The following is a 22,951-nucleotide window of genomic DNA, read 5'->3' on the forward strand; positions in this document are numbered from 1 at the left end:
TAGTGGTTCCTAAAAAAGAGGAGGTCCTAATAATTAGAAACACCTCCCCAGATTTGTTTAAATCTCCCTAATCTATTCTTAATTTTCTATGGCCTCTTCAAAGAAAACTACCCACGACATTTGTTTCTATTCTTTCCGACTCTTTTTCTTTTCCTTTTTCCTACTCACCAAAAAAAACCATACCACGAGTTCTCCTTCCTCCTATTCATTCCAGGTAATCTTCAAAATTTTCCCTTCACTTTTTTCAACTGTCTCATGTATTATTTAAATGTTTTTGTTTTTTCTAATATTCATAAGATCAAATAAGACTGCCATGACTGCCACAACAATCTAAGACCATGAAAAACAAAACTCTAAGCACAGTGAGTTTCCAAAAAAAAAACAAGTTGTTACCCTGCTTATAAAAGTGTTTGTTCTCAAATCAAACCAGAACTAGCTACTTAAACACAAAACAACAACTGTGAATGAAAACTAAAGTAATAAACAAAAGCTAACAGCTAACAACTCCTGCTAACATTCAATCCTTTCCATGTCCTCATCCATTGTCAAGTCACCCACCCCGTTAAACATGTGAATCTATCTCTGAATCACCCAAAAAAAAAGAGATTAAAACATACTGATATAGAAATCTTTAATTTGCTAAATGGGTCTAGGGTAATTTCCCAAGTAGTAACCCATAATGTCAATTTGTTCCCAAGTAGTAACCCACTTCCAATTTTGACTTTTCAACGCGGCTTTTGATATTTTTGCCCTTCAAATAAAAACAAAACAATGTTCTCTCTCCTCTTACAATCTCTCACCTCTTACACTTTTCTCTCTCCTTGTCCCCATGATGTTGACGTATCTGAGTTTTGTTTTTTTGACAAAAGAGTACTCTTTCTCTTCTTACACTTTTCTCTCTCCTCTTACACTTTTCTCTCTCCTCTTACACTCAATCATTGATTTTTTAGTTTTTTTTTCTTAAGTAATTAAAATGACTAAAAATATAATTGATAAAAATAATTAATAAATAATAAAACAATAAATTTAACACAATCCATCTTCATTCATATAACAAAATTCATATTCCTTGCAAAATAATAAAAGATACCTTATAATAAAATTAACAAAAGATATATTCCATTAAAATAATAAAATTCATATTCTTTTCAAATTTATTACATCAATCCAACAAAACCAAAATTCTAAATCATGAAGTAGTTTCATCAGTAAATGGAATAATTATTAGTCAATGTACAATAGTAAAATTGCTGATATATAATGCACATGAGTTTGTCAGTCCTTCACTTATAAGATGAAAATAGACAGATGAATTTGGTGGGAAAACTGTTAGGCGGGAATAATTGAGCGGGAAAACTGTTAGCGAGAAAACAATTAACAGTAGTAAAGTTGCTGATATATAGTGCATGTGAGTTTATCAGTCTCTCACTTGTAAGGTGGACGGACAATGATGCCATCATAAACCCAAACCCACTGTTCTTTTCCTCTTAATGGCATCCACTTCTCCCTATATGTATCCATCATCGTTTCTTTTGTGTACCAATGAATGCAAAAGGCATATGCACATAGCTTACCGTCATCGATTGCCTTCACAGCATGGCTACAAGGAAGACCAACCTACTGAAAGAAACCGTAAGTGCAAGTCTTCTCCAAAAAGTCTACGGTGTCGAAGACGATCCAATCGATTGCCTGAGTAAACGCGCTGCTCACTTGCCCTACCAATCGCGGAAAGGTCTACTCGTATATTGATAAGTGCTCAAAAAGTGCAATTTAACCCTCGATTATGCCTCTTGTTTAGCCATCTTAGTGGACTAATAGTGTTTATAAGTTATGTTTATGATTTTACAGGTGAAAGAGAGAGTTTTGTGGAATATTAGAGAAAAAGGGGTAAATGGAGCAATTTAGAGCATTAAGGATCACATGGGAAGCCCGTGGACAATCATGGAGAAGGCCAAGGAATTGAAGCTATTAAAAATGCGACTTGGACCTATTTTAAAGCCTATTTGAAAGCCCAAGGCCAAAGGATTCGTTGCTTGGACCAAATCCCACAAAAAAGGATAGAAGGATAGAGCAAAAGAGGGAAAATAGACTTTCGCGTCTGGGACACATGGATCGTGCGTCCAGACGCATGAAACGACACTATAGCCACTTCCTTCTCAGATTTGGAGACGAAGTTGGACTCTGAAAGAAGTTGATTTGTATTAGGAAACAAATGGCGGTTTGGAATGCTTCTAGAACTCATTGTAACCCCTATAAATAGAGGACCTAAGTACCTCATGTAATTTGCCAATTCACTTATACTCTTGTCTCCAGAACTTGAGGCAGAAAGAGATTAATAATAAAATATTCGGTTTTAACTAGTCGAGTCTTAATAAATTAGTCTTTCTAGTCTTATGTTCTTCGACTCTTCTTCTTCTCGTTCTTCGTGTTCTTTCTTCTTTATGAAAGACTAATATTCTCCTTCAAGAGAGGAAATAAAGTCGGTGCTTAGGGTTTGATGATTTTTTTGGTTCATGGTGTTCTTCAATCAGGTTAGTTATTTATGTTTTTAGTTATTAGTTCCATTACCCAGACCAGGGGATGGAAGTATAGATTAAGGTTTTTATTTATTGCAATCGAATATCATGTTAGTTTAGGGTTTTATTTATTGCAATTGAATATTTGCTAGTGACATGTTTTTATTTATTGCAATTGAATATAATGCTAGAATAGAGTTTTATTTATTGTAATTGAATATTATACTATTATTCTTTACTTTTCTTCTAGTTGTGTAGTATTTTAGAGTAAGGGAAGTATTCCTTGTGTTTGCCTTAGATGGTGATTCATTGAATAGTTGCTCAAGCTCACATAAAAGGAAAGAAGATACTAGTAACATGAACATAGGAACAACTTTAAGTAGAGTTAATTGTTAACGATGTTTCGTCCAAAAGGGCATCGGCACTCGCTCGATTGCCTAATTGTAATCTACTTGTGAGAACAACCATAAAGCAGAAGGTCACAGATCAAAAATATTGGTGGATTCTAATCTCTTGAATTCTCTCTCTTGTAAATTCTCAATAGTTTATTTAGTTTAGTTTAGTTTAGCATTAGAATCTACAATATCTATAATAATATTTTTTAATCCCTCAAACCCCCTTTCCAGTCCTGTCCTTCAGATAAACATACACTTAAAAGTGGAACGATACCCTATTCATCTTTTACTTATTAAGGGATAATTAAGTTTTGATACGCTTCTATTTTGTTCAACGACCATCATCTATCTACATCATCCATATACCATCTACACACACAAAAGGAGTGAGTGTCATATATCTCAACGAGATGAGCACATCCTTGGCTGATTTGGTCAGTTTTGTCTTCAACTTTGACTCCATCACCCGGTAGTCATAGAAATGTTTCATTATGTTTAATCAGGTACCATTGACAAAATGAGATGTCACTTGCATAGCTCTCTCTAGAAGTATCATCTTATTCCAGCTCTATGTGATTTGTGTAACAAATGTCATACCTTCTCTTTTTAGCAAAAGCACAGCACCACGACTCTTTTAGAATCTTAACAATCTTTGCGTAACATTTGTTGTCGCAACAATAAATTTGGCTCATTAGTCTTACAAATTATGCCTGTTCGTAAGCTTCAGGTGCTTTCTTCACCTTCCCTTTTGTCTATTGCTTAGTCACACAGTTTGAAATGTGTTGTGCACAAAAGCAATGAACCACATTAGGAAGTATTTTAGGCACGACCTGAAGAATGCTTGCATGCCTATCAGAGAGAAGAACAAAGTTTTGCTCAGTCCCAATAACAAGGTCTCTCAACTTTTCCAAAAACCAATCCTAGTGGTCATTGTTTTCTTTCGGGACTATAGCAAATGCAATTGGAAGCACGTGGCTATCATCATCCGCCGCGATAGCAGTTAGTATGACTGACTTGTACCTACCTGTCATGAAAGTGCCATCAATCATAATCAATGGACAAAGATATCTTTTGTAAGCTCGAACAGTGACGCCGTAGCTAACAAACAAACGTTCAAACTTGTGGTCATGGGCGGACGACGTTAGTAGCTCGGTGAAACAATCTGAATGCACTCTTTTAAGTTCTTTACAATAATTTGACAACATTTGGTATGACTGACTGAAGCATCCCCTTATTTGCAAGAAAAAAAGCCAAACGAACATAGGTTAGTAGTTGCTACTGTTGCGTTCATCACTTGATGATATAGCTAAGGTTGTTATCTTCTGTATTGCAATTTCTTTCACTTTCCAAGCAACATTATACGACACATTTGTCTGGTGTGCGCTCTTCACCTCCAACTGCAAATTTTTTGGAGCCATATCAATATTGTCCCTAAGTTTCGATTTCACAACTTCTAAAACCCATTTTGCAATTGCTTGATGTTGTGAACATATTCCTCAATATGTAGCTCGCTCACAGTTTAACAAATTACAACGTAGAAAAACTTAAAAATAATATAATATAAGAATAAGAATAATAAAATTAACTGAGTTCAGTTCCAAAAACCATAAAAGTTACTGACATATGTTTTAAAAGTAACTACCATATACATATAATAGATCCAAGAGATACTTGACCCAAATTGTACTTAAGAACCACGAGTTCAACATTCAACCAATATCACTTATTATAGGTAAATAAATTACAACTTAGAGAAACTTAATAAAAAGAATAATAACAAAATAATCATCGATATCACTATTTCAGTACCTAAAATATTAAAAGTTCTTGTGGATGATTTGAAAGTAACTACCTAAATATGTGCATTAGATCCAAGAGATACTTAGCACAAAATATACTAAAAAAAACATGAGTTCTGCCTTCAACCAATATCATCGATCACTGGTCAATAAATTACAACTTAGAGAAACTTACTTGAAAAATATAAAAATAAATAACTTACATCATTTGAGTATCCAAAATCATAAAAATTGCTGACAGATGTTTCAAAAGTATAACTACTAAATATGTGCATTATATCCAAGAGATACTTAGCTCAAAATGTACTAAAAAAACACGAGATCAGCATTCAACCAATATCATCAATCACAAATCAATAAATTAAAATTTATAGAAACTTAATTGAAAAAAAATAAAAAATAAATAATCACCACCATTTCAGTATCCAAAATCATAAAAGTTGCTGAAAGATGTTTCGAAAGTAACTACTAAATATGTACACTAAATCCAAAAGATACATACCCAGCCCCAGCCTAAAATGTACTAAAAAAACACGAGTTTAACATTCAACTATTATCATTTAGAGAAACTTAATAAAGAAAAAATAATATAAAATAAAATAATAATTACCATTTCAGTACCCAAAATCATAAAAGTTGTTGAGATATGTTTCAAAAGTAACTATCAGATATATACATAAGGTCCAAAATGTACTTAAATAACACGAGTTAAACATTCAACTATTATTTTCTATATGTGACAAATATATTTATCAGTTTATAACTCGATCACAAATCAATAAATTAAAACTCAGAGATATTTATGCTAAAAAAAACAAGCATTTTAATATATATATATATATATATATATATATATATTATATTTGGTATGTAAGAAGTAATATTTATAAGTGGCAAACAGATTCGTCATTATGTAGCTGATATATTGTTTGAAAGTAACTACCAAATTCGTACATTATAAGCAAGAAAATTTTTACACAAAATGTATTGAAAAAAAACACAAGTTCGTTTTTCAGGTTCTTCTAAAACACCTGCTCCACAATCAAATATCCAACACTCATTGTCAATTCAACTTATCACATTGGAATTTTTTCTCCATTGGATAATTTACCCTTCAATTTTGAACGTCTTCAAACTACTAAATGAAAAAAGAGAGATTGGGAATACCTTTTGACAAAGTTGTTACTTGACAACTTATCTTTCTTACGTCTTGGAACTATGATAAGGTTTTAGCATATCAAAACACACAAAGGTAAAGCCTTTTTCATTTGTTATATAACTTTTAAGTGTAGCTAAACTAAATGATGAGTTTTACATCTTGTTGAACTGATTTTTTCAAATCGCTAACAAAAATGGATTTTTGTAGATTAATGATGAAGATACAAGCAACCAAACTAAAATATGAAGTTGATATTTGTTTATTCCATGTGAATTATATATGAACAAAAACTTTAAAATAGATAATATAATTGGTTGTGAGAGAATAGTTATTCAAATGAAGAAGATAAATGTAGGGATAATGAAAATGGTAAAGGGGAAAAGTGAATAACAAGAGAATTGAAGGATTAAGTTGGAGAAAAGTTGAAGAGTGCATGAATACAACAATGGGGACCATTCTTGTGGCGACCGGCTGTAACATAACTTAAGTTGTGTTTAGATCATGTGTCCCCCCTTCTTACCAAGATTAGGAAAAAAACCCTTCGTCAAGTTTTTCTTATCCTAGTTTAGCGCCTTTTGTTTCTACTTTTGATAAAATCCTTCACTGCCAACAATGAGAGTTCAACAGTGGAAGCAAATCTCTTTCTTTAACCTCTTTCTTTCTTCTGTTGGTAAAATCATCCACTGGCTACAGTGTGAGTTCACAGACGGAAAACAAGGTTCTCGTGTTCTCAGGTCCCTCTGAGATCAATGGCTTCTGTTCCATTTGGACTCAGTAGTGACAGACATCAAGTAAGGTTTACAAGGCCATCAGATGTTGTTGGAGTGGAAACATCAAGACAAGGAGAGCTTAGAAATAGTGCGACGACTAACAAGGACTCGTACGCTGCTATAGCTCGAGGAAGGATGAAACAAACTGTGGACATCACAGCTCTTCCACCTCCTACACACAAAGGAGATAAACCGGCTATTAAACTTCCCCGAGCTGCGGTGGAAAAAGGCATTGAAGCCTGTAGGTTTGCTTTAATCTCTAGGCTGGATGCTAAAACTCTGAACCTAGACACCATCAGATTGGCAGTCAACACTGATTGGGGATTGTCTGCAACTATCAAGCTCTCACCTTTGGGGAAAGGATATGTCTTGTTCAGATTCTCTAATGAGGAAAACTATAATAGGATTTTCTTTGGTGGTCTTTGGTATTTGCAGAGCCAACTGGTTAGATTGACTAAATGGACACCGAATTTTAATATCGAAACTCATCAACAAACATCTGTGTTTGTTTGGATTAAATTCCCAGGGTTACCTTTTGAGTACTGGGAAGTGGAAACACTCATGAATATGGGAAGAGGACTTGGTAGTCCAATTCGTGTTGATCTGAACTCACTGGAAAGGAATAATGGATACTATGCTAGTGTATTGGTTGATATCGACTTAGCCAATCCAATTCCAGACCAGATATTTGTGGAAGTGCCTGAACTAGGGATTGAATTCTGGCAAAAAATTCAATTTGGATCAATTCCTAAGTTCTGTAATCACTGCAAGGTTGTAGGGCATTTAGTTTCTGAGTGTAGGAATGCAGCAAAAGGAAATGTATCAACGGCACAAGCTACTACAGAGAATGTAAACCAAGCAAATGAAAGAGGTAAAGGACCAGTAGAGCAGGAAAATCAGGAGGAAAGGGCAAGAATGTCGAAGAGCCAAAAAAGGAGGTTAAAGAGAAATAAGAGAGCACAGGAGTGGAAACCAAGGTCTACACTAGCCACTAATAGCGATGCACCAGAAATAAGCAATAAGCAGCAACAGGACGTGGAGACTCAGGATGGGCAAGTGGAGGCCACTCAGAATGCACCTGAAGTGAGTGGTGCAGCACTAGGGAATGACACCATGGAGTCCTCCATGACTGAGTATGACGTCCAATGTGAAAGTAGAAGGGATGGGGTGGATCAAGACATAATTAGCCACGAAGCAACTCATATTGAACCACTCTGTTCATTCATGGAAATATAAGATAGAGCTTTATACAATATGGAATCAGGAAGATTCCATCTCTTGACAGATGGGCTAGACTCTGAGGACTCGGAAACTTCTAAAGTCGAGACTAAGCATTTCCTTGATCGTGTTCAGCTTGAGGATGTGGTAGTGGCTGAACCTGTTACACCGAATGTAGAAATACCAACTGGTGTTACAACAAGATCGGGGAAACAATGTGGAAGAAGAGGCCCTGATGTCAATAAACAAAAGGACTCGAATCCAAGGAGTAACAACAGTGGCAAGAAGAATAGGGGCAGACCTCGAGGCTCCAAAAATAGGAATCATCGATGAGGACATCTATGTGCTTCTCGAATGTGAGAGGTGCCAATGAGGTTGCGAAAGCGAGAGAAATAAACAAGGTCAGAGTAGAGAAGAAGCTTAGTGTTTTTTGTTTGCTTGAAACCAAAGTCAGGCAAGATAAGTATGATCTCATTAGGAACACTTGTTGTCCGCTATGGGAGCATATGAATAACTACAATAAGGATCCTTCTGGGCGTATTTGGATATGCTGGGACTCTTTCCTAATGGAAATTAATAAGATATCGGAATCTGACCAGTACATTTATTGCAAGGGGAGATTCAAACCTACTAATGAAGAGTTCCTTTTAACTGCAGTGTATGCTAGAAATTCCAAATATCTCAGACTGAATTTATGGAGAGACTTAATTACCATCAAAAGCTCAGTGAACTTGCCTTGGTGTACAGCAGGAGACTTTAATAACATTACCAAAGCGGAAGAAAGAACGGGTGGTAGTTGATAAAACGCTCTTTACACACATTTTTATTGGCTTTCAGTTACTTATTTTCTTAAGTCCGAGGTCCACAGTCCAAAGTCCGAGGTCCACAGTCCAAGTCCAAAGTCCAAAGTCCAACGTCGGTATAGTCGTACGTTTTAGTCAAGTTACCTTACTCACATGGGATTGGTAGGATAGGTCGAGTAAGGGATCGTCCAAACCTTAGGGCTCGGATAGGTTCACAACTGGAGTTACAACTTTAAGTGAGTAGGATTTTTAGGTTTCTTTTTAGTTGGTTTTTAATTAAAATAACGGTAATGCAAATAAAATAAATTACTACGGCGATTATATGTAGGTAAACAAAATGTAGAGAAACAGGGAGAAAGTTAATCATGCTCATGCAAGAATCATTTATTAACAGTTTTTATTACCAAATCACTACATCTCTAATTGCCTCGTTTAGGAGACGACGACGTCGAGTATTGATCCCTAGTGCATGCCCACATCTCAAGGTCGCATTTCACTAGCATAAGGAGTTTTAATAATACCGCATCTTTGGTATATTATTTCCGCTCCTGGCTCGATTTCACATCAGCTGGACGAATTGGAGAGTCTATCGACACCGCAGAGTCACGTATGAAAACATTTTGGTCGCGACGCCAGACCGTATCTGCAAAGATCGTGATCCAACTTTTGCAGTAGCCTCGATCATTTTGGGACCGGATGTTAATTCTATGCCTAATTCCCCGAAAGTAGTGATTCTAGAATATTAATGAGTCAATCCGATTTTTACACGAAGCAAAGATAACCCTCCCCCGAGGGGGATTAGCTCATCATCATAGAAGGAATAATAAAACTTGCTGTATACATTAAGTAAATAAATGCAGGACAGAAATTAAACTAGAAAAGAAATGATTGTTATTAAGGGTAAAATAACTTACAGTATTAAGCTGCTGAAATGGAAATGGTGGAATGTAAGTACTGAAGAAGAAGAAAAAAAACTAATTGTAGCTAAAGCATTAATATGCTGAAGGAGGATATATGAAGACCCCCCTCACATATATATAGGTTGGGGACCCTTCACGTGGAATCTTAATATCAAATCAGGTTTGGTTTTTAGCTAATTGAAAAGTTCAAAACTTTGAGAATCAAAGTTTTGTTTTAACAAATATTAAATTTTTGTCTTTTGTCGATTTTATGTTTTGTTTGTTAGTTTTCATTTCAATTCAAACTATCTGGTTTGAATTGGTACGTGTCTTCTTTCTTGCCAGGTGGTATCAATTTGAAACCATTCTTTGCCACCTGCCTATGCTGACTCATTATGCCTTCTGGGCCCGCAGAGTGGGTCCACTTAGTGTGTCAATCGATGGCGGGCCGATTTTGGCTTTTTACGACTTTTGTCCTTGCGCAGAGAGTTCGTCGCCTGGTCGCTATGGCGCTTCACTAGCCAACGTCGGCACCTAGATTTATCCGATTTGAGCCGGAAGTTTCCTACTTCTTTATATGTGGGCCGATTACGACCGGTTTCGTTTCTTTTGGAAACTTCGGCTCTAGTGGGGCTTTGTTGGGCTTCACGGGATTGAGTGGGAATTCCAAATATTCAGTATTCCTATACTTGGCACCTTCACTAGCCAATGTCGGCACCTAGATTTATCCGATTTGAGCCGGAAGTTTCCTCGCTTTTTATATGTGGGCCCGTTCCGCGACCGGTTACGTTCTTTTGGAAACTTCGGCTTCGCGGGGTCGAGTGGGAGACTCCAAATATTCCGTATTCTCGTGACTTCGATGCATGTTTTATCACTATATTCATTTTAATTGCGGAAACCCGCAAAAGTACGAAAATATATAATTATTACATGATTATTAAACACATAATCGACCAAAATGCTATGTCTCTCGGGGTTTAATATTACAGTTTTTGGTGCTTATCACACCACCCCAAACAAAGACTTTGCTTGTCCTCAAGCAAAGAAGAGACATTAAAACGATAAGTGGTCAAAAATGTGTTGTCCTAAGCTAAATCTCATTTCGCAGAGCGGTTGCATTGATCAGCAATGCAACAAGGCCTTGAACCACTAGGAATTCCCTAGTAGACGAAGTTATAGCATCGTGAGAGTTTTTTGAGAAGATACTCACAAACTTCATTTTTATACTACAACGACTTCAAGAACAAAGGCTTGTTTCCTTAATTAATCTCAGGTATCTAGACATCCCACTAGCAAGGGAAACAAGGATTTTATTCTTTCGAAATTCAAGTTAATATACATACAATAATTGAAACATCTACGTATGAGCATGCATGCAGTAATCTAATAATGAAATGTACGAGCAGGGCCGTTTCTGGATCCCTTGGATAGCGTCCTTAATTAGGTTCTCACAGGTATGTGTTGAAACACAATTTCTCTCTTATTTTTCCACTCAAGCTTTGCTATCTCCGATTAATACCGATGAGCACACGCGTTTCCTCACATACTCAATGACAGTCAGAGGAGCCGAGGTCGAGAAGTCACAACTACTACTTATTATCACACTATCCTATTCTTAATTGAGCTAGAGGTCTTTATTAGGTGTTATGGGGCTTAGGTGGTAGTGTAGAAGAAAATGGAATGGAAAGTTCAAAAAAAAAAATGATAAGTATGAGAGAATAAGGTCTTCGAGATATTTATACTAGAGAATCCTTATTTTCTTTCCTGCTTCTAATCATGGGTTTCCATACTTGGATTTTTCAAGCTTTTGTATTCCCTTTTGATTTGATTTTTGGCCTTTTGATTTTTGGAAACATATTTCTATTTTTTTCTTTTCTTTTCTTCTAAAACAGGTAACTGATTTTGATTTGTGCACAAGGTTTTTCTCTTCATTTTTCTGCAAGACTTCATCCTATTTCTCATACTCATCATCTAGGTAGGCTTATTTATTTTGTGGTTACTAGATGGGTAATGATTTTTTGGTGAAGTAGAAAGGATTAATGAAAGGTTCATTAGAGGCGACTAGCGTAAAAAAATTTTACAGTCGCGAATTTTTGGCTATATCGATCCAAAGAAGGCCTAAATTCTCGCCTAGGATTTGGGTAGTGATCAAGTAAGTAGGCGTGTGAACTTCTCTATTCGGAAGAACTACTCCTCTCGCGGTCATTACTCATATATCATACATTTGAGGCTTTTGGTTAGATTCTTACGGGATATGGAAACTAAGTTGTCTAACCGTGGGTCTCTTAAACTTATCGGCCGTGTACATTTAATGATAGTCGGTGCATGAATGCTCATGAAAAGATGTAAAAACTATTGCATATGTATTAAATTAAGTTTCTAAGGACAAGTCCCGATTCGATGCTAGGGGAGATTTCTAAATATTTTTCATCATAGAAAGGGAAACGAGAATTTGTCACTAACACGTTTATTTAGACATTAAGTAAACTATATACAACTATGCATGCCTAATTTTTGTAAAAGGTTCTCACCACCCCCAAACAAATGTCGGACAACTTTGTGGTCCTCAAAGTGTTAAGAGGAAGAAAAAGTATACCCGAGAGGCTTTGAGCAAAAAATAAAGTCGACATCTTCCACGAAATTTATTGTAACACACTATATATTATACATCATAAAAGTAGAAGCAATAATTGTTAGAGTAGCACACTGTTAGGTCATTTATTTATTTCACATCAAAACATAAAATAAATATGTACATGCATCAACTCACATTGCCCCAACCTTGAACTGGGGGATAGTCCCTCCTTGCCTCGTCCCTGTAGAAATGTCATTCCTTCGCATCCCGCCAATCTATCATAGCTTTCCAGACTTCACTCCATTTCCTCTTCTTTGCATTGTCTAGATGAGCTATCATTTTTTCATCATTAGGGAAAGAACGAACTTTCTTAAGATACCTTGTAGGGCGTGTCCATGTCCGAAATCGCAAGGAACGAATTATCTTGTTTGTTGGACACATAGAGTCGACCTTTACCCAGTCCTGAAAGGTGGCTGCAAACTCAGGGAAGTATGTCCTCACTATCATGCATCTCAGAATCTGGGCGGGGTGATATAGTGTTGCCGAAAAGACCGAAGCCTTCTTAAGATTCTCAATTACTAGTTACAGAATGTCGAAGGTGGTACGTTCTTTGGGCCAATGCATGGAATGTCTTACACGCCTTTGATGCCGTGGAAAAATGTCAATCTCCCATGATGTTCAGAAGAATAAATAACATGGCAGTTCCAACATTCATGGTCATACTGGCTAGTGGAATAGTGAATTTTGGCCATCGGCCAGCTTCGGCACGTTCTTTGACGTGGGCAAGGCCATCGCCATAGCGGGCAGCAAAATCTTCCCTAGAGTAGTCATTAAGGTCATTCTCTATCATGTATTGGATGGGGAGATCTGGCTGAAGAGGAGGAAGGTCTAGAGCCATAGCCACTGTTGGCTCATAAAAGGCGTGTCGGGTGTTACCAATACGTAGTGTAAACCCATTCAAAGGGAAACCCTGGACAGCTGGTAGATCTTCCATGTTATTATAAAAATAAGTTGTCAAACCTGGGGAGTATGTCTGCTCCGGGTGTAGAATGAGAGAGTTCCATCCAACTTGAGTGATGTAGTCTCTGAAAAGATGTCCATATGCCGGAGAATTTAGCAAAGAATGGAAAGATTGTTCTGGAATCATCTTTGGAGCTTCCATTATGTGAAAAAAAATTGTGACCTGTTTAGACAAGGATAAACAAATATTAGAGCATGATGAGAATAATTAAGTAAAAACAAATTACCATACAAAAATTAAAAACTAAAAAGAAACTGATAAATAATATAAAATTGCAAAATATAAATGGTTTCATTGGCCCAAGTAACGGCGAGGATCCTTTTGTGGGAGGAATCCGTTTATAAGATTCTCTATGTCGTCAATCCGTGCAACAGCCTGTTGCAACATTTTGTTTTCTGTCTGGTAAATCTCGGCGTGGTTCTCCATTATGAGAGTGTGATTTGCCAAGAATTGGTTGTGGTTGTGCAAGAATTGTGCTTGTTCCTCTTCGTTTATTGTCCGCAGGTCCTGAAATTCAAGAAGGCTGGTGATAATAATGTTCTGACGTTTGAATAATGTCATCAGTCCTTGTTGAATTAAGCGAAGCCCTTCCATGGGATTAAATACGTTACATAATGCATTTTCAGTAAAGATGTTGTCGGTGGAACAATCTTCGTTTGGTCCTGTACCGACATGGTTCTTTGCAACGTCGGGGTTCCAGAATCCGTTCCTACATACTGAGTGAATGGTAAGAATGTTGGCTGTTCGAAGAGGTGTATGAGGAGAAGTGCTAGAAAAACCCCAATGTATCATGATAAGTGTCACAATGGTTGGTAAAGGGGCTGCCTTTTTCCTGGCACGTGCGATTGCATTCCAGAGAAATTTAATAATGCAAAAATCATTGCAGTTACTCTGCAAGACCCAGAGTAAATGGAGGAGGGGTTTGGTTATTTTGGAAATCTTAGATGTGCCTAGGACATTATGAGCTACCCATTGGATCACAGATAATTGGTTCTTTTGTAAAGATCTCTGATAAACAATACGGTTTTTCCGGTTGTATTCGCCGTGAAGGATAGTTGCAAACATCAGATGCCGGATATTATCGAAAGGTGAATCCTGAAGGTGAACTCCTTGGTTTGTAATAGGAATTTGAAGTACCTCAGAGATGATTTCCATAGTCAATTCATTTTCGCATCCGTTAGCACGGACAAAGAATTGTCCGTTTTGGAAATAACCGCTTTTATAAAATAACAAGACCAATTCTCTGGAATAAAATGCTTGCTTATGGTGTAAAAGAGGGTACCATCCTCGACGTAATATTTTAGTGTCAAAAAAGGATGAAAAGACCATTTTGGAAATTTTCCATAAAATTTTGCTCGGGCACGAAACTTCGAGTGAGGGCCATTAAAGATGGAGTGGTGAAAGTTATTTTTGAAAGGAAGTTAAATTTTTGAGGTGTCTATCCTTGTTATAAATAGGCACCCATCCGAAATGTAAAAGATACGTTTCGAGGTGTCACAGGTAGTTAGACCACGTGTATCTTCTAGGATATGCGCAAAAGTGGATGTAGTGTGGATGAGAAGAATGGGGCATGTGACAAGGAGTGCCTTCTTTTCTTTTTTTTTTTTTTTTTTAATTAAAACGTAAGTAGAAGGACAAGGAAAATGTAGGTATACGATTACACTAAGATGTAAGAACGTACAATGGTATGAAAACACAACACAATGATACGATGACTTAAATACAAACCTAAATGTTAGATAGAACTATATGCCACATTAACAACATGACTATAATAAAACAACCGAGCATGAAGACTTGAGTAGCATATTCAATCTGCTGCTGCTCAAACTTTTCTAGTGCATCCATTAATCTTGAGCTTGCAGTGGTCCAAAAACGGTTTTTAGAATAAGAAGTGTAGAGGGAAGAATATGAAATGAGTGAATATGGAGGAAGAGTTGAACTTATTTATAGAAAGAAAATTGCCGTTTTCTAGATGTGGTCATGACCGTTTTCTGACCGTTTTTTAGTTGTGGTTCATGACCGTTTTTTAGATGTGGTTCATGACCGTTTTCTGACCGTTTTTTGATGCGTTTTCATTATCGGTTTCTGAACGTGTTAGTTACGTTAAAATTTGTTGTTTAAGTATGACATGTGAAATATATTTATATATATATATATATATGTATATAATTTATTATTACCAATATATGTTCCTACCTATATACTATAATATTATATATAGCTAATATATCAAGATAAAAATATTTAGGAACCATATACTATTAAGCTAGAAAATGCAAACACGTAAATAAAATATCTGATATAAATATTATACAAGACCGGAAAAAAAAAATCTAGCTACTGATGATCCTCTCGTGCCGTGAAAGCGTAATCCTCTGGGCGCAGAAGAAGAACCGGGGAGTCCCCGCGACGTCGCGGCAAGACGAGCTCCCCGTGGAGGCTAACCGCTCCCTGGATATCACCAAGAGTATCCATCACCGATTCAAATCGATCTTTGGCTCGCCATGAACATTCGCTGAAACGGTTCGGGCGAAGTAAGCATCCGTCTGAAATGCGATCATGGAGGCTCTCATTTCCTCTTTGGAATTCACCCATGCCGTCTCGTCATCGACTTCGTGGCAAGTGGTCATATTCGTCCTTAACTCGCCCAAAGTACGCCTCATCGATACCGGCGAAAGTGTATATGTCTCTCCACCAATCGCTCACCGCACGTAGGGCCTCTATGGGTTGGGTGATCTTACTCATGGCAGTCTCATCAAAGTATGGTGGGTGAGAGGATCCTACGCTAGCGTGCTTTCGGCAGCCCTAGGTGCCGTGGGTTCCCAAAGGGTCTTGTATGCATTTCTTAAACACCAAAGATATTCTCATATTGTGGTATAGGGGAGTAGTGGGGTGGCGCATGTAAATCCCAGATTAATCATGACTTGCGTTACTAGAACGGCAAGGGGGCTGACCTAAGAGTGGCATGTGTGATAATATCAAAAAGAAAGGTAACGATCGCAGAAGTTACCCCTTTCGCCCGGAGGATCCGAGAAGGTGGAGGAAGGTCTTGTTGATGTCGGAAGGCTTCGAGGTGCCAATGACGTTGCCCCCAGCCATTGAGTCATCCGCTAGCTAGTTCCGTCACGACCGAGCGCCGATACGCCGCGATTTTCCATCGATGTTGTACTCTCCCTCGATAAGCGTGTCGGTCGAGCATTAGGTCGTAAGTCCGTGGGTACACGGACTGCTGCTGAAGTCGAGATGTGGTCGACCGCTGGAATGCCCGCGGATCCGGAGAGAGCAACACCGGTGTGACTTCGCGGGCGACACCCTCGACGGTGACCCAAAAAAATGGTCGCCATTAAAGCTTCCATTGTCGTAGAATTTCATCACCAAATCCTTGGAATAAAGCCCTCCATTGGCATATAACAAACTCTCCCATCCTCTAGAGTGAATTTCGTGATCAAAGAATGGTGCAAACATCCCGCTTTCAACAAATTCCCAAAATTTTTCAACACAAATCCGCTGTTTCCGGCCATTTCTGGTTGTATAGAGAGGATGGATATTGATTACTGATGAGGGGGAGAATTGGGATGATTTGACGGAAGGGATTCTTGTTCGGAGCTGTGAGGGTCTCGCGCGAGACCTGGTTTTAGTGTTTTGTCGCCTCGCATGCGAGACTGATTCGAGAGGGGGCAAGATCCGGTTTTTTAGGAAGACGAATCGTGGATTTGTGACGCGTGTTATCGGGTTGTTTGGGTTTAAATGGACCGAGAAATCGATATTTTGGTTGGGCCTAAAATTTTCTCGAAGCCCAAATCAAGCTTAAAGCCTGATTTAAACCTAAAAATCTAAATGCATACCCACGACTCGTTTGGACTCCGAATTGGACGAATGAGATATCGAAACGATCGGCACGAAAAATTATATCCAATTGTGTGAGTTATTCTTGAAAGTCACATTTTTTTTTTTTTTTTAAGAGAAGGAAAGTGTAAAGGTTTTATTTACATACAAGGGAGATATACGTGAAAAACACTGGATGTCCAGGGGAGTCACCATCTTAAATCATAGACAATTGTCATGTCGGCTCGAGCTTAACCCAATCCAGCCGACCGTGGCTTCACCTCTATGTATTATGGGGTTAGGGGGCAGGACGGTACCATCCTGGACCGTGCGCGCTACGGTCTAATAAAATTGCCCTTTTTACATACGGCTATCCTCAAACCGCCCCAAGGGACTCAAAGTAACCAATTCTAGGGTTGGTCCGGTGGAATCCATTGCCCGTTTGTGTTCCAAGTATGCAACATCTGAGGTTTGATTACCTAATCCCTTTGTGCAAAACTTAATGCAAAGGGAAAAGGTAACAAAATAATCATATTTACAAGGTGAGTCTTTTAACGCCGATCCTCAAGACAAATCCCAACCTGGGGAGAAACGGCGCGGGCTTAACGAAGATTATCCCGCGGTACCTGGTGTTAGACAAAAGTATACCTTAAACTAGCTAGTATTGGATAGGAAGTCCGAGCCTAGACGAAGGGTGTTTGGCAATGCATACACCAGCCCATCCTTTCAAGACGCCGTTTACGAGCAAAAGAACTACGACCATTTCCTATTCGCGGATGAGTGAGACTTACACCAAATGATTAGCTGAAGAAGCGAGGTAGAGAGTAGAAAAGGGAAGAGAAGGAAGGAGGTGAAATTTTAGGTACCCATCGTTTACCGAAAAGCACGTTTGTTCGTGTTACAGAAGACATTTATACTCAGTTCTGTAAAAGAGTTTTTGTGGACTAAGGTTCCGGCGCTTGCAACCACACACTTCAAAGAACTTTGGAGATCATAAGATAGAAGATGGACCGGCTACCAAAATGGCGTACCCTCTATAGAAACAAGATTGAGTACGCCAAAATGAAACATCTAGTCAGTGTAAACTGGATTCTGAATAAGAGTCTGTTCAACATCTGGTGAGCGTAATTCGTGGTAATGTTTTAGGCATTGTCCATTGACTTGAAATTCGCTGTTATCTTTTGGATTAAGCAAAGAGATTGCCCCATAATGTTTCACGGTGACACAATGAAAGGACCGCACCATCGTGTTTTCAATTTACCGGGAAAGATGTGTAACTGGGTTGTACAAGAAAACTTTTTGGCCAATTTTGAAATCCTTACGCAAAATGTGCTTGTCGTGCACTCTTTTCATATTAGCTTTGTAGGATTTCGAGAGATCATAAGCATCACTCCGAATCTCCCCCAGCTCATTTAATTGCAGTTTTCGCTTCTCGCCTGCCTCGATGATATTGTAATTTGGGCTTTTGATGGCCCAAAAGGCACGGTGCTCAAGTTCAACTGGCAGATGACAAGATTTTCCAAAAACAATGCGGTAAGGAGACATCCCTATAGGTGTCTTAAATGCTGTTCGGTATGCCCACAAGGCATCCGATAAGCGGAGAGACCAGTCCTTTCTTGATGGGTTGACAGTTTTCTCCAGAATAGACTTTATCTCTCTGTTGGAGACTTCCACTTGGCCACTCGTTTGTGGGTGGTATGGAGTAGCAACCTTGTGAGTAACTCCATATTTCTTCATTAAAAACCCAAAAATTTTGTTACAAAAATGCGTACCCCCATCACTGATTATAGCTTTGGGAACACCAAAACGAGAGAAAATGTTTTCTTTTACAAATCTCACGACAGTCTTATGGTCATTTGAGCGGCATGCAAGTGCCTCAATCCATTTGGACACATAGTCTACAGCGACTAAAATGTATAGAAAACCTTGAGAAATAGGGAAGGGTCCCATAAAATCAATGCCCCAAACATCAAAAATTTCCACAATCAAGATAGGATTTAGGGGCATCATATTTCATTTGGTAATTCGACCTAGGTGCTGACAACGAATGCAAGCTATGCAATGTTCGTGTGCATCGCGAAAAAGGGTAGGCCAGTAAAAACCACATTGTAACACCTTGGCCGCAGTTTTATTTCCACTGAAATGACCTCCGCAAGATTGTTCATGGCAAAAGGATAATACGTCGGTGTGTTCCCAGTCTGGAATGCAGCGACGAATGAGTTGGTCGGAACAATACTTAAAGAGGTAGGGTTCATCCTAGAAATAATATTTTACAGTGGATAAGAACTTTTTATGATCAGGACGTGACCAAAAGGAGGGGACTTCCTCAGTAACTAGGTAGTTAACGATATCCGCGTACTATGGAGATGAGAAAATAGAGTACAAGTATTCGTCTGGGAAGGAATCACCGATAGCTTCAGAATCACTATCGATGTCACCAACCAACCTTGATAAATGGTCGGCTACGACATTTTCGGTTCCTTTCTTATCTTTGATTTCCAGGGTGAATTCTTGTAAGAGAAGGATCCAAATGGAACAATCGTTGTTTTTCGCCCTTTTCGCGAAAGTAAGTACCAATCATGCGGCATGGTCAGTATATACGATGGTCGATGTTCCAACTAGGTAGGGGCGAAACTTATCCAAGGCATAGACAACAGCTAGGAACTCTTTCTCAGTTGTGGTATAATTACGTTGAGCGTCGTTAAGAGTTTTACTAGCGTAGTAAATGACAACGGGTTTGTTGTCACGTCGTTGGCCTAGCACGACACCAATAGCAAAGTCGCTAGCATCACACATCAGTTCGAATGGTTGAGACCAATCAGGGGGTTGAATGATAGGAGCGGTAGTTAGAGCGGTTTTTAGAGTATCAAAAGCTTGTTTGCAATTGAAATTGAAGTCGAATACTACATCCTTAAGCAGGAGATTGGTTAAGGGTCGAGCAACTTTAGAAAAATCCTGAATGAATCTCCTGTAAAACCCAGCGTGACCTAAAAAGGCACGGATATCCCGAATGCGACGGGAAGGGTAAATAAGAAATTTTAACAATTTTAGCTTTATCAACCTCTATCTCGTCTTTTGAAACAATATGACCTAGAACAAGTCCTTTGGTAACCATGAAATGACACTTCTCCCAATTGAGTACCAGATTTTTCTCTTCGCAACGCGTTAAAACTTTGGAAAGGTTGGATAAACAGTCGTTAAAGGAATTTCCGTAAATGGAAAAGTCATCCATGAAGACTTCCATATAACGTTCCACCATATCACTAAAAATGTGAAGCATGCAGCGTTGGAAAGTGCTTGGAGCATTACAAAGACCAAAAGGCATTCGATGCGTATGCAAAGGTTCCAAAGGGACATGTGAAAGTTGTCTTTTCTTGATCGGCGGGATCGATGACAATTTGGAAGTATCCGGAATAGCCATCAAGAAAACAGTAGTAAGCATGACCGGCTAAACGTTCTAGCATCTGGTCAATGAATGGGAGAGGGAAGTGATCTTTACGGGTTCCGCATTAAGTTTGCGATAGTCAATGCAAATTCTCCATTTTAAAGGAATGCGAGTGTGGAGATGCACTCACCCTTTTCATTTTGCACAACTTGAATGCCGGACTTTTGGGAACAACGTGGGGGGGACTAACCTGGCCACTATCCGAGATAGGGTATATGATACCCGATCAAGTAAACGTAGAACTTCCTCTCGCACTACTTCCTTCATTCGCGGGATTAAAGGCGGCGTTTGTGGTTCTCGTGATGTCTTTGTGCCGCCATCAAGATGTATAACGACGCGTGCATATGCTAGGTATATTCCCTTGATATCATCTAAAGACCATCCGATAGCGAGCGGTGTTCACGAATGACATGAATCAAACGTGCCTCCTCGTCGTAGTCAAGGAGCAGAAATTATTATAGGGTGACTACCATCGAGATCGAGATGCACGCATTTCAAATCAGGGGGTAGAGGTTTTAAACCGAGTTGGAGAATTGGGGATCAAGGATTCGTGAGGATCATCTCTTCAATGGAAAAGAGCTTAATCCGGTTCTTCAATTAGTTTGCACCGAAGCATTAGGGTCAAATAGTGGTACTGACTCTAATAATGCATGGACATCCCTTACGTACGAGTCATCATCAAACTCCGGATTATCAAAAGAAAGAAATTGGTGTATCTCGTCTGGGGGAAAAGAGTTTGTGAAATAATCATGTTCCAGACTATCAACCAAGCTAATCTCGCCCTCCATTATAGGATCGGGAAACTGTTTCATTAATTTGAACACGTTGAGTTCGACAGAAAGGTTCCCAAAAGACAATGTCATTGAACCGTCCCGACAATTTATGAGAGCGTTGGCAGTTGCAAGGAAAGGACATCCCAAGATGATAGGGATGGAGTCACAGGCTACTTCAGTATCTAGAATGACAAAATCAACTGGATAGTAAAAATCTTGGACCTTTACTATAACGTTCTCTACTATGCCTTTTGGGTACTTAATGGAGCGATCCGCGAGTTGCAGAGTCATATTGGTAGGTTTCAATTCATGAAAACCTAACTGCTTAAATAAGTAGTAGGGAAGTAGGTTAACACTGGCACCTAGGTCTAAAAGCCGCGAAGAAGCGGTATACTTGTCGCCCAACGCATGGCATGCTGGGTTAATTCGGTCCACAGACTTTACCACACCATTGGTAGTGGTAATCGAGGGAAACCGCAAATGAGGAACGCTTGTTGAGGTACATTCAGACGCCGTTTGGTGATGCACATGTCCTTCAAAAATTGGCATGTTTGGGCAAATGCTTTAGCATCTAGGAAAGGTAAGTTTATGGTCAAATTTTTGAAGGTTTCACGGATCTCATCAAAATGTTCGTCATGTTTGTTCTTTACCAAACGGGGTGGGAACGGAGCTTTTGGACGAATCGCACAAGGATCAATGGTATCTTTTCCTAGGGGACGTAGGTGTAGATTTTGATGGCACAACCGGTCCGTTATAGGTTGCGAGGTAGAGTTGGAAGGACGTTAGTCGTGGCTTCCGTCGATTCCTCGTCTGGCATACGTATATTATTGTCGATGGTTCTGCCAGAACGAAGAGTGGTAATGGCATTTACCTCACCCTGGCTTGGATTACTAGGTCCTAGTGCATTGTTGAGTTCAAAGGCAGTGTTTGTAGGCTTAGGGTTTGGAACTGCTTGGCTAGAGAACACGCCCTTTTGACTTTTATCCTGAGCTAACAGCTGAAGAGACTATTGGATAGAAGCTAGGATTTGATTCTGTTGATTCATGTATGTCAGGAAAGTTTCAGCCGTTTTATCGGCTGTGGATTGTACCAAGGGAGCAGCAGGAACTAGTTCACGGTTATTATTCACGGGTTGATTTTGGTAGCCATATCCTTGGTTAGCGGGAACAAGGTTGCGGTTGTTTTGGTATCCCATATTTGTGTTATTGGGAAAATTACTTTGCCCTTGCTGAAATTGTGGAGGATTTCCTTGACGATAGGAATTGTAGTTCGGGTGGTCGACAGAACGCGTTGTTGCCACCGAAGGAGCTTGTTGTTGGGGGTGCCCAAGCTAAATTCGGATGTTGTTGCCAAGGTGCATTAGGGATGTTGAAAGCACAAGCCTCTTCAGAAGGTTGGGGAGGACACTCGTATACCAAAGGACAATAAGAATTGGCGTGCTCGGGACTTAAGCAGAGAGGGCATGGGGAAGCGTTGGCAGCCATGACCTGTTTGGGTTTTTGTTCATTTACTTGTACCGAAAGAGCATCAACCTTTTTATTTAGGGACTCGATTAGAGTTTTTAATTCCGGATCGGGTTTGACCTCAAACATAGACGTAACTTTGGTAGGAGTGTCTTTAGAAGATTTAGAAGAATAAGTGTTTCCCCAATGGGTGCTTCGTGAGGCCTGTTTCTCCATAAAAGTGTATGCTTCAGTAGCGCCCTTGTCCATGAAACAACCGCCGTTCATGATATCTAATGTTTCCTTTT

At 38.9% G+C, this 22,951-nt stretch overlaps 1 long non-coding RNA gene across 2 annotated transcripts in view; it reads right to left on the bottom strand.

The window, feature by feature from the left end:
• Positions 1 to 402: 402 nt before the first annotated feature.
• Positions 403 to 22,951, bottom strand: part of LOC147491926 (uncharacterized) — a 33,454-nt gene continuing 10,905 nt past the window's right edge. For both annotated transcript variants that reach the window (XR_015199042.1, XR_015199043.1), the window contains exon 5: positions 403 to 582. This is a non-coding gene — a long non-coding RNA (uncharacterized LOC147491926). The remainder of the gene's footprint in view (positions 583 to 22,951) is intronic.

Source organism: Coptis chinensis, chromosome 6 (assembly GCF_015680905.1).
Source record: "Coptis chinensis isolate HL-2020 chromosome 6, ASM1568090v1, whole genome shotgun sequence".
Classification (NCBI taxonomy): domain Eukaryota; kingdom Viridiplantae; phylum Streptophyta; class Magnoliopsida; order Ranunculales; family Ranunculaceae; genus Coptis; species Coptis chinensis.